The sequence below is a fragment of the Anolis sagrei genome, chromosome X (genome assembly GCF_037176765.1).
Source record: "Anolis sagrei isolate rAnoSag1 chromosome X, rAnoSag1.mat, whole genome shotgun sequence".
Lineage (NCBI taxonomy): Eukaryota > Metazoa > Chordata > Lepidosauria > Squamata > Dactyloidae > Anolis > Anolis sagrei.
In genome coordinates this window covers 61,135,954-61,146,964 of record NC_090034.1, presented here as the reverse complement: position 1 = coordinate 61,146,964, position 11,011 = coordinate 61,135,954, and the positions used below count along the sequence as shown (strand labels likewise).

General features: G+C 41.8%; 1 protein-coding gene across 1 annotated transcript in view; it reads left to right on the top strand.

Annotated features, from left to right (window-relative positions):
* Nucleotides 1-328: 328 nt before the first annotated feature.
* KIAA1671 (KIAA1671 ortholog) overlaps nt 329-11,011 on the top strand; it is a 47,385-nt gene continuing 36,702 nt past the window's right edge. Inside the window, exon 1 of the mRNA XM_067473599.1 lies at nt 329-389. The gene's annotated coding sequence lies outside the window, so the exon portion shown is untranslated. The remainder of the gene's footprint in view (nt 390-11,011) is intronic.

Below are 11,011 nucleotides of genomic sequence, written 5' to 3'. Positions count from 1 at the left end.
TATATTATTATATATATATATATAATGTATCATATATTATATTATAAATAATAATATAAATAATAGAATATTATTTATTATATGAATTTAATATTACTAATATATTCAATTAAGATAGTGCAATTAGGTCCTCCCCCAAGTGGGCCTCGAACTCGGGACCTTTGGATTGAATACAGAGGGGGCGTGTCCAGTGACGCACCGTCGCCCTGGCAACGGAGGCCCCGCCCTCCGCTCTAGCTCCGTTTCCATGGCGACAGTCTGGCAAGTCAGGCTAGGTTGCTCCGGAATTGGCCACGCCCCTTTCCCCGGCCTGGCCTTGTTTACATAAGAGGCCACGCCCCCCTTGGCGGAAACCAAGCTGCGTTGAAGCAGAGAGAGGAAGCAGGAAGGTAAATACTTTTCCTATGGAGATTTTGCTTAATGCTTTCCTATTGAGGTTTTTTCCTAATGCTTTCCTATGGAGATTTCTTCCCAATGCTTTCCTATGGGGATCTATCTCAATGATTTCCTATGGAGACCTATCTCAATGATTTCCTATGGAGATTTCTTCCCAATGCTTTCCTATGGGGATTTCTCCCACTGTTTTCCTATGGAGACCCATCTCAATGATTTCCTATGGGGATTTCTTCCCAGTGTTTTCCTATGGGACTTTCTCCCAGTGTTTTTCTATGGAGACCCATCTCAATGATTTCCTATGAGGATTTCTTCCCAATGTTTTCCTATGGGAATTTCTCCCAGTGGAGACCCTTCTCAATGATTTCCTATAGAGATCTTTCTTCATGCTTTCCTATGGGAATTTCTCCCAATGTTTTCCTATGGAGACCCTTCTCAATGTTTTCCTATGGAGATCTTTCTTCATGCTTTCTTATGGATATCTTTCTTAATGCTTTCCTATGAGGATGTTTCCCATTGTTTTCCTATGGGGATTTCTTCCCAAAGTTTTTCTAATGCTTTTCTATGGAGATTTCTCCCAATGCTTTCCTATAGGGATTATTCCCAATGCTTTTCTATTTGGATTTCTCCCAATGCTTTCCTATGACATTAATCCTACACACAAACACACACATATATATATATAGCTTGGGGACCCGGTGGTGCCCGGGTTAAGTGATAAAGGCATTACTTGTCTGTGATCCAGATTGAGTCTAGATCCAATATGAGCTGGTTCAGTGGGTGCGGGTGAACTACAAATCCCACATGGAAGTCCCATTGTAGATTGTCCATCATCTTCCATACTGCACCAGGATGCAGAGTGGGTCATGGGGGCTCTGTGTTCCAAGGTAGGTCATGATCAGTCATTGGTGTGGGTCACAGTGGTCTGTGAAAGTGATTGAAGGTACTTAAAGTCCCATCGTCCTTGGTCCATCATCCCACAAACCACACCAGGACTTAGAAGTGGTCATGGGGGCTCTGCGTGCCAAGTTTGATCTTGATCAGTCATTGGTGTGGGTTGCAGTGGTCCCAAGAAGTGAGTGAAGATACTCCCAAGTCTCATCATCCATAGTCCGTACTCTTCCAAACTGCACCAGGATGAAGAGTGTGTCATGGGGGCTTTGTATACCAAGTTTGATCTTGAACAGTCATTGGTGTGGGTCGCAGTGGTGTCAAGAAATGAATGACGATACTGCAAATCCCATCATCATTGGCCAAAACTCTTCAAAACCACACCAGGATGTAAAGTGAGGCTGGAAAGTTGGAAAGTTGAGGCCGGCCAATCAGAGACCATATGTAAATTGTACCACAGTGGCAGCCAATCAGAAAGCTGCCACATACACCTTCCTCTTGTCCTCCCTCCACATACAAACATTCACTTTTATTGTATACTTGCTTGGGGACCCGGCACTGCCCAGGCTATTTGAGAAAGTGGGCAATGGCGGTTCTGTATGCCAAGTTTGGTCTTTATTGGTCAATTGATGATGGTTGCATTTTTTAATAAGTGAGTGAAGGTACTTGAAGTCCCATCATCTATAGTCCACCCTCCTCCAAACTGCAACAGGATGTAGAGTGGGTCATGGGGGTTCTGTGTGCCAAGTTTGGTCTTTATTGGTTATGGATGAAAGTCGCAGTGGTTTCAGTAAGTGAGTGAAGGTACGGCAAGTCCCATCATCCATGGTCCAGCCTCCTTCAAACTGCAGCAGGATGTAGAGTGGGTCATGTGTGCTCTGTATGCCAAGTTTAGTCTTTATTGGTCATTGAATAAGGGGCGCAGTGGTTACAGTAAGTGAATGAAGGTACTTGAAGTCCCATCATCCATGGTCCATCCCTGGCCAAACCACACCAGGGCGTAAAGTGGGTCATGAGAGGTCTATGTTCCAAGTTTGGTCTTGATCAGTCATTGGATGAGTGTTATAGCGGTCTCAGAAAGCGAGTGAAGGTACTTCAAATCCCTCAGGCCCCCTCCTTTCTCCTCTCATCCACTTGATAATGTTAGAATGTTTAGGCTGGCCAATAAGAAACCATATGCAAATTTCCTTTCCCCTCTCAGCCACTTGAGAATGTTGGAATGTTGAGGCTGGCCAATCAGAGACCATATGCAAATTGTACCACAGTGGCAGCCAATCTGAAAGCTGCCACATACACCTCCCTACATCCGCGCTCTACATACAGACAAACATTCACTTTTATTATATACTAGCTTGGGGACCTAGCGGTGCCCGGGTTATTTGAGAAAGTGGGTAATGGCAGTTCTGTATGCCAAGTTTGGTCTTTATGGACCATGGAGTTTGAAGGAGGAAGGACCATGGATGAGGGTTGCAGTGGTTTCAGTAAGTGAGTGAAGGTACTGCAAGTCCCATCATCCATGGCCCACCCTCCTCTAAACAGCAGCAGGATGTAGAGTGGGCCATGGGGGCTCTGTGTGTCAAGCTTGGTCTTGATCAGTCACTGGATGTGGGTCACAGTGGTTTCAGTAAGTGAGTGAAGGTACTGCAAGTCCCATCATCCATGGTCCATCCACCTTAGAACTGCATCAGGATGTAGAGTGGGTCATGAGTACTCTGTGTGCCAAGTTTGGGTTTGGTCTGATATGTAGGGGCTACAATGTTCTGTGGGAAATGAATCGTGTGAAGGTACTGCAAATCCCATCATTCGTGGCCCATCCTGCCGTGAACCACACCAGGTTGTAAAGTGGGCCATTGGGCTTCTGTGTGCCAAGTTTGGTCCTGATCTGTCATTGGTGTGGGCCACAGTGCTTTAAGGAAGTGAGTTAAAGTACTGCAAGTCCCGTCATCCATGGTCCATCCTCCCTCAAATTGCACCAGGATGTAGAGTGGGTCTTTGGGGGGGGGGGGGGGGTTCTGTGTGCCAAGTTTGGTCTTGTTCTGTCATTGTTGGAGGCCACAAAGTGTTTTGTACTTCAACTCCAACCATTCCTGACAGCCTCAGGCCCTTTTCCCTCCTTGCCACCTCAGAATGTTGGAATGTTGAAGCTGGCCAATCAGAGACCATATGCAAATTGTTCCACAGTGGCAACCAATCAGAACGCTGCCACATACACCTCCCACCACATACAAACATTCACTTTTATTATAGACTAGCTTGGGGACCTGGCGCTGCCTGGGTTATTTGAGAAAGGAATTGTGTATCAAGGTTGGTCTTTATCAGTTATTTATATGGCTTGCAGTGGTCTCAGGAAGTTAGTGAAGGTACTGCAAGTCCCATCATCTGTGGTCCATCCTCACCAGAATGTTGAGTTGACCATGGGGGTCTCTCTGCCAAGTTTGGTCTTTATTAATATTTGGATGAGTGTCGCTGTGGTTTCAGGAAGTGAGTGAAGGAACTTCAAGTCCCATCATCCATTGTCCGTCCTCCTCCGAACAGCACTGGGATGTAGAGTGTCTAATGGGGTTTCTGTGTGTCAAGTTTGATCTTGATCGGTTATTAGATGAGGGTTGCAGCAGTCTTGGGAAGTGAGTGGAGGTACTTGAAGTCCCATCATCCATCCTCCAAACAGCACCAGGAGAGTGGCCCATGGGGGCTCTGTGTGCCAACTTTGGTCTTGATCGGTCATTAGATGAGGGTTGCAGCAGTCTTGGGAAGTGAGTAGAGTTACTTCAAGTCCCATCATTCATGGTCCATCGTGCTTGAAACAGCATCAGGATGTAGAATGGGTCATGGGGGCTCTGTGAGCCGACTTTGGTCTTGATCAGTCATTGGATGAGGTTCGCAGAGGTCTCAGAATGTGAGTGAAGGTACTGGAAGTCCCATCATCCATGGTTCATCCTCCTAGAAGCAGCACCAGGATGTAGAGTGGGTCATGGGGGCTCTGCGTGCCAAGTTTGGTCTTGATTGGTCATTGGATGAGAGTTGGAACAGTCTTGGGATGTGAGTGGAGGTACTTCAAGTCCCATCATCCATGGTCCATCCTGCTGGAAACTGCACCAGGATGTAGAGTGGATCATGGGGGCTCTCTGTGTAAATTGTGGTCCTGATCCATCATTGTCAGTTGTAATGGTCTTAGGAAGGGAGTGCAGCCAATCTTTAAGTGCCCACCACCTGGCCATAATCCACTTGCATTATGTGTATATGTTTATCTCCACAAAAAGCAATGCGTTTCTGACATAGAAGAACTTTGGCCTTTCTCTTCTTTCCTTCCTGCTTTTCTTGTTTTTCTTCTGATTGATTTTGTGAACGTTGACCTTTTGATTGACAGATTTTTGACTCATTATCTTTCATTACCTTCTATGGAAAACACACCCAATGCATTGCTTTCAATGAAGATATATATATTCTGTGTGTCTCTGTTGGGAGGGAAATTGGGATCAGAATAGATTACCATTGTTTTAATTTATTATTATTATTATTATTATTATTATTATTATAACACAGCCATACATATACAGCATATTTAAGTAAAAAAATCATTATATGTTATTTTATTACATCTTTGTTATTGTTTTTTCTATATATTATCTTATGATTATGATTTTATATAATTTATTTTATACGCAATTAGATTTCATTTTAGTATTTTATGTATCCTTAGGTTTATACTATTTTTTATAATATATTAATAAATATATTATTATATATTATTTTATCCAATTTGTTATTATTTTTCATTACCATATATATATATATATAATTTTATATTTTTATTTTATATTTATACTATTTATATTATTTTATAATTTTATTATTTTATCTCATATATATGTGTGTATATATATATATATATATACGTACGTACGTACATACATACATACATACACACATACACATACATACCAATATATGCTGGGGAAATTGGAAGGAAAAAGGAAGATGGGCCGACCAAGGGCAAGATGGATGGATGGCATCCTTGGAGGGACTGGATTGACCTTGAAGGAGCTGGGGGTGGTGACGTCCGACAGGGAGTTCTGGGGGTGGTGACGTCCGACGGGGAGCTCTGGGGGTGGTGACGTCCGACGGGGAGCTCTGGGGGTGGTGACGTCCGACGGGGAGCTCTGGGGGTGGTGACGTCCGACGGGGAGCTCTGGGGGTGGTGACGTCCGACGGGGAGCTCTGGGGGTGGTGACGTCCGACGGGGAGCTCTGGCATGGGATGGTCCATGAGGTCACGAAGAGTTGGAAATGACTGAACGAATGAACAACAACAACATATACTAATATATTTTATAGTGCTGTGATTTCATATTTTTATATTTTTATGTTATATTATTTTATTCATATTTTATTATTTTATATTTTTATTTTAATATAATATATACTGTAATATAACATAAAATAAAATAATAATATAGAAATACATCAATAACAATATCAAAATATAAAATACAGAATATTATATTTATATATTACTATTATATATTATACTATTATTTTGTATTTTTCTATTAGTTATCATTTATATATATACTAGCTGTACCCGCCACGCGTTGCTGTGGCCAACCTTCCCTCTTTCTCTCCTCCTTTCCCTCCTTCCTTCACTCCCTCTTTCCTTCTTTCCTGTCTTTCCTTCTCTTCTTCGTTCCTTCTCTATCTCTTTCCTTCCTTCCCCCTTTTCTTTCTCTCTCTCTCTTTTCTTCCTTCTCTCTTTCCTTCTTTCCTTCCCTCCCTCTTCCTTTGCTCCCTCTTTCCTTACTTCTTTCCCTTTTTTCTTTCTGTCTCTCCTTCCTTTTCTAACTTTCCTTCCTTCCCCTTTTTCTTTCCCCCCTTTCTCTCCTTCCTTCTCTACTTCTTTCCTTCCTTCCTTCTCTCTTTGCTTCCATGCTTCTTTATCCCTTTCCTTCTTTCTTTCCCTCCCTCTTTCTTTCTTTCTTTTCTCCCCTTCCTTCCCTCTTTCTTCCCTTTTTTTTGTATTGTTTAGCTTTTTGAGGCTTTTAAAGTCTTTTCTGCTGCATTTGTCAGTGTTTTTTTGAGTGAAGGACATACATTGGGTTGTTAGGTGTCTTGTGTCCAAATTTGTTGTCAATTCGTCCAGTGGTTTTTGAGTTCTGTTAATCCCACAAATGAACATTACATACATACATACATACATACATATATATATATATATATATATATATAATACAATACTAGTATTTGGAATTTTTCTATTTATTTATATTATTTTATATTATTATGTTTTTATATATATATATATATATATATATATATATATATATTAATCTATATATATAAATTTGTTAGGGGCATCCAACGAGGAAACAAAACTCAAAAACCCCCCAACGAAACTCACAACAACACACTCACAAAACGGCAAAACAACAAAACTCAAAAATCCCCCAACGAAACTTAACCAAAATCCCCGTGCCCATAACACAACCCACAAGGTACAAACATATCTACTCAAAATGAAAAACAACACAACAACACACTCACAAAACGGCAAAACAACAAAACTCAAAAATCCCCCAACGAAACTTAACTAAATCCCCATGCCCATAACACAACCCACAAGGTACAAACATATCTACTCAAAATGAAAAACAACACAACACACTCACAAAACGGCAAAACAACTGAGCATGCGCATTGGCGCCCAGCCGCAAGTTCCATCGCGCGCGCACATGGCCTTCCGGCCAACGTTCCCTCTGCGGAAACCATGCCCACTCCAAGCCCCGCCGCGCCGCTTCCCGCACACACACACACCCTGCCGCACACACACACGCAACCCCACGCTCCATCACTCCCCCCGCCGCCGCACACACACATGCAACCCCACTCCCCCCGCCGCCGCACACACACACGCAACCCCAGGCTCCATCACTCCCCCCGCCGCCGCACACACACACGCAACCCCACGCTCCATCACTCCCCCACCCCAATCTTACCTCCTTTTACTTCAGGCCACCTCCAAACCCCACCCCGCCCCTTCCCGCCCTGTCAAAATCTAGGAAAGACAGGAAGGAAGGAAAGAAGGAAGAAAGAGAAAGGGAGGTAAAGAAAAAGGGGGAAGGAAGGAAAGTTAGAGGAAGAAGAAAAGGAAAGAAAAGGAAAGATGGAAGGAAAGAAAAGAGAGACAGCAGAAGAGAAAGAAAAAGGGGGAAGGAAGGAAAGAGATAGAGAAAGAAGAGGAGAAGGAAAGATGGGAAGGAAGGAAGGAAGGAAGGAAGGAAGGAAGGAAGGAAGGAAGGAAGGACGGAGGGAAAGAAGGAGAGAAAGAGGGAAGATTGGCCACAGCAACACGTGGCGGGTAAAGGTTGTTATTTCTATTATTATGATGATGATGCTATTGTTCCTATGAGACCCTTTTAGGGGGAATGGGAGAGGTGTCAGGTCCCAGAGGCAATGCATTGCATTATTGTTATTGTTATGATGGTGGTGAAATAAAAGGAAATAAAAAGTGAAAGAAGGAAGCAAACAGGGAGGGAAGAAAGGCAAAGGAAGAAAGGGGGAGGGAATGAAGGAAAGAGAGAAGGATGAAACCAAGTAGTGAAAGAAGGAAAGAAAGAAAGAGGTAGAGAAGGAAGAAAGGAGAGAAAGGGGGAGGAAAAGGGGGAAGGAATAGGTAGGGACCTCTCTTTCATAATAGTCCAGATATCTACCTCAACTTTGATAAGTTTTACTATAGGCCACAGCAACGCGTGGCAGGGCACAGCTAGTATACTATAAATTTGTATTTTTCCATTATTCATTTATTATTATTTTCTATTATATTATTATATCTATTATATCTATTCTATTGTTTCCATATATTAGTATAACAGATATACTGTTTTGTATTTCTTTCTTTTTTTTCTTTTTAAGTACTTTTTATTATATATTATATAATATTAAAAAAGTACTTTTTGTTATATATTATATTTTTATTAATGAATAGTTTTAACGTGGCTCAGGTTCGAATCCGGGGAGCGGCACAAGTTTCCGCTGTCAGCCCCAGCTTCTGCCAACTTAGCAGTTCGAAAACATTCAGATGTGAGTAGATCAATAGGTACCGCTCCGGCGGGAAGGTAACGGCACTCCATGCAGTCATGCCGTCCACATGACCTTGGAGGTGTCTATGGACAACGCCGGCTCTTTGACTCATGTGTTTTCTGACTTCATAATTTTGTCCCAAAATGTTTCTTTATCTGCAAAGCCTTTGTTCTTGTCTTTAATAAAATATTCTCTAATTTGTCTGGGCTGGAACCAGGAAATTCCTTTATCTAACCAGTAAATTCCTTTATTATTTCTTTATTCCATGTTTTAAATGTCTGCACATTTCTAATTATGGATAATGTCTGGAATAAATACAGTAGTTTTGGATGGCCTTGAGTATTTTCTGTTGGTCATGGGGGTTCTGTGTGGGAAGTTTGGCTCCATTCTGTCGTTTGTGGGGTTCAGAATGCTCTTTGATTGTAGGTGAACTATAAATCCCAGTAAGTACAACTCTGAAATGTCAAGGTCCATTTTCCCCAAACTCCATCTGTGTTCATATTTGGGTGTATTGAGTGGTTATGCCAAGTTTAGTCCTGATCCATGTTTATGTTTATATTTGGGCATATGGAATATTCGTGCCAAGTTTGGTCCAGATTCATCATTGTTTGAGTCCATGGTAGTCTCTAGATCAGTGGTTCTCAATGTTCCTAATGCCGCGACCCCTTAATATAGTTCCTCATGTTGTGATGACCCCCAGCCACTAAATTATTTTCGTTGCTACTTCATAAATGTAATTTTGCTTCTGTTATGAATTGTTATGTAAATATCTGATATGCAGGATGTATTCTCATTCACTGGACCAAATTTGGCCCAAATTAGAATACTAGTGGGGTTGGGATGGGAGGATTGATTTTGTCATTTGGGAATGTTGGAGTTGCTGGGATTTATAGTTCACCGAAAATCAAAGAGCCCTTTGAACTCCACCAATGATGAAATTGAATCAAACTTGGAACACAGAATTCCCATGGCCAAGAGAAATACTGGGAGAGTCTGGTGGACACTGACCTTGAGTTTTTGGAGTTGTAGTCCACCTACATCCAGAGAGCACTGTGGACTCAAGCAATGATGGATCTGGACCAAAATTGGCACAAATACTCAATATGTCCAAATGTGATCACTGGTGGAATTTGGGGAAAATAGACCTTGACATTTGGGAGTTGTGGTTGCTGGGATTTATAGTTCACTTACAATCAAAGAGCATTCTGAACCCCACCAATGATCGAATTGAACCAAACTTGGCACACAGAACTCCCCTGGCCAACAGAAAATACTGGGTTTGATTGACATTGACCTTGAGTTTGGGAGTTGTAGTTCACCTACATCCAGACAGGACTGCAGACTCAAACAATGATTGATCTGGACCAAAATTGGCACGAGTACTCAATATGTCCAAATGTGATCACTGGTGGAATTTGAGGAAAATAGACCTTGACATTTGGGAGATGTGGTTGCTGGGATTTATAGTTCACCTACTACCATAGAGCATTCTGAAGCCCACCAACGATAGAATTAGGCTAAACTTCCCACACAGAACTCCCATGACCAACAGAAAATACTGTCTGTGATGGTCTTTGGCAACCCCTCAGGGGTCCCGACCCCCAGGTTGAGAACCACTGCTCTAGATGTAGGTGAACTACAACTCCCAAACTCAAGGTCAATGCTCACCAAACCCTTTTAGTGTTTTCTGTTGGTCATGGGAGTCCTGTATGCCCCGGTTGGTTCAATTCTATCATGCTATTTGATTGTAGGTGAACTATAAATCTACAACTACAACTCCTTATCTATCTATCTATGGCTGGATGGCTCTTTGTCAGGAGGACTTTGTTGACGTTTTCTTGCCCTGATGAAGGGAGTTGAATTGGATGGCCTTTATTTTCTGTTGGTCGTGGGGGTTTTGTGTGGGAAGTTTGCCCCAATTCTGTCATTCGTGGGGTTCAGAATGCTCTTTGATTATAGGTGAACTGTGAATCCCAGTGACTACAACTATTTCCCCCAAACTCCATCTGTGTTCATATTTGGGTATATTGAGTGGTTATGCCAAGTTTAGTCCTGATCCATCATTGTTTGAGTCCACAGTGCCCTCTGGATGTAGGGGAACTACAACTCCCAAACTCAAGGTCAATGCCCACCAAACCCTTCCAGTATTTTCTGTTGGTCAGGGGAGTCCTGTGTGCCATGTTTGGTTCAATTCCATCATTTGTGGAGTTCAGAATGCTCTTTGATTGTAGGTGAACTATAAATCCCAGAAACTACAACTCCCAAATGACAAAATCGTAATTTTTTGAGTGATGGTCACTCCTTGTGTTGTGAGACGTTTTGTTGCCAAATTTGGTGTGATTTTGTTTATTGGTTCTTTTGTTTTTAAGGCACTCATTATGCACAGAGCATTTTATATATAGATAGATATTATACTAGTTTGTATTTTTTCTATTATTTGTTATATATATATATATATATATACATACGATTTTGTATTATTCGTATTAATATTGTATATTATATCGTTACATTATTTTAGTATTATTATTACTGGTGATATATATCCATTGCATTGCTTTGCATTGCTGAATGCATTCCTAAAGGGATTAATGATTCCTTAAAGAGGTCAATTGGCTTGAATGGAGGATTAAAGGCTTTGCTTTAACCCTGCC